General features: G+C 33.4%; 1 protein-coding gene across 1 annotated transcript in view; it reads right to left on the bottom strand.

The window, feature by feature from the left end:
* The window catches only part of LOC118748270 (formin-like protein 5), a gene marked incomplete at its 3' end in the record, with an annotated part of 12181 nt that overhangs the window by 9417 nt on the left and 760 nt on the right, over positions 1–2004 (bottom strand).

The following is a 2004-nucleotide window of genomic DNA, read 5'->3' as shown; positions in this document are numbered from 1 at the left end:
AAAAAAACCTTTTACGTAGAAATGGCAATTGTTTATTTTACCATTTTTTATAAAAATGATTTCTATGGCACGGCCCCATTGCATGTTTTGGGGTTTTTGGGGGACCTATGTATAAATAATAGTTAGCGTTAAAAAAATGTTTCCTAAAGGGAAGAATTCTATACCATTTCTAGGAAGAAGTGTTTTTCCCCATTTACATAAAATGCATGGAAAACTTCATTGGCTTTGAGGCGGTTCTAAATATATATTTTTTTTTACAAAAAAATGCCGTATTTTTTTTTGGTCATTTAGAAAATTCCTTGGTGGTGAGAGCTTAACATTTGAAACTCCCCCCTGCCGGTACGCATTTTGGACAACCCTAATGTACAGTGAAATCTATACGTTAAACTGTAACTGAGAACTTGATAAACTGTTGCTTGAGACCGTTTGGGCGCCTTTTACATGTTTAATGAGGCAAATTAAAGCCAAACAAACAGACATCAGTCAAAGAATGGGAAGTAGATAATACTGAAGTGAATGTTTTAAATGAAGGGTGTCCAGCGTGCATGTGTGTATGTACATAGGTGCGTGCGTGTAGGTTGAGCGGCAGAAGAAAACTTGTTCCAGCTTCATATGAAGCATGAAAGGGGGAAATTATGTAGTGTCTATGACCGGAGTGTTTGGCTTACATATGTATGTTCTCTTTGTGCTTCATTGTTTGTTGAACATGATTAACGATTTGTTTTACATTTGTTAACAGCGCGCTTTAGTGTAACTCCTCACGTTTGTGCTTTTTTACATTTCTTCATGCTGTTGTGCAAGATTTGCTGCTGCCTTTTGTTGTTGGCTGTTCGTTATAAATTTCTGATAATACCGTGATTTTTCATTTCCTTAGTTATTTCTCAAGTGACTCTTTTGACAAATATTTATATATATGTAAGTATGTAGCTGTGCTAAGTTTTTTGTTTTATTTTTCTCAGTTGTTTACAAATGATATTTCTTTCAACTTGTGACTTTTGTCACCTTTTAACGGTTTAAGAGGATATATATTTCGTAAGCGTTTAACCAAAATGATTTCGCTGGAAAAAAGGTAATGCCAAGGAATTTCGTGTATTCTTTGCCTAGATTCTTAAGTTTGAGGTTTTTGATTGAATTAACATATTTGTTATACATATATATATATATAACCGCTCTCAAATACAAAGTCTTGAATAATTCGAAATTAATCAATTGTAGTGGATAAAAAACTGGTGAGGAGACCCTTAAGATATATCGTCATTGCCTATTTTTCATGCGCTCTTTCACTACCAATCTTTTTATTTTCCCAAACATCTTTTTTTGTCCAACACCCTCTGCCAACCTCTCTTTGCTTTCCCGCCAACTCCGTGTGTGATAATTGATTAGAGCCACGCAATTCGTGTAAGTCATGCTCCAGTGCTGTTGTAGCGCCTCTTAGTGTTGCATTAACCAGAAATTAAGTTATAAATATTTTGATTAGCAGTTATGTATGTATGTATGTTGCTTTCCTAACTTTATGCACAATGCAAATATTTTAGTAATCTGAAAATATACTTCTCACTTTTATTTTAAATTCGCATTTGCTCAGCACATAATTCATGTGTAAGTATTGCATATACATAAGTATACAGTTGAATGCATTCATATTTCGTTAGCATGTTTTAATCGTTTGTTTTATTAGTGTTTTACTTGTCTTAATTACGATTGTTGGGAATTGGTTGCAACAGAAGTCGATTACCGCATATCAAGAGAAAATGTGTGAAATATTCAAATTTTATTAAAAGGTGTTTTCATTAGGCACAGAATTGTAAATTTGTAGGGAAAATAATTTCCGTTACGAGCACTTAATACCAATTTTCGTTCACTTTTATTAACTAAATGGCATTCCTAGGCTAAATAAATTGTGCTTTGTGCTTTTTATTGCTTTTCGAAGAGTGTAAAAGCTCTAAAGCTTCTCTGTAAAGCTATTAAATTGCGAAAGTTTACATTGGCATGAACTTCAAAATG

This window comes from Rhagoletis pomonella, unplaced genomic scaffold (assembly GCF_013731165.1).
Source record: "Rhagoletis pomonella isolate Grant_MI unplaced genomic scaffold, Rhpom_1.0 Rhpom_scaffold_00013, whole genome shotgun sequence".
Taxonomy (NCBI): domain Eukaryota; kingdom Metazoa; phylum Arthropoda; class Insecta; order Diptera; family Tephritidae; genus Rhagoletis; species Rhagoletis pomonella.
This window is presented reverse-complemented; position numbering and strand designations above follow the sequence as displayed.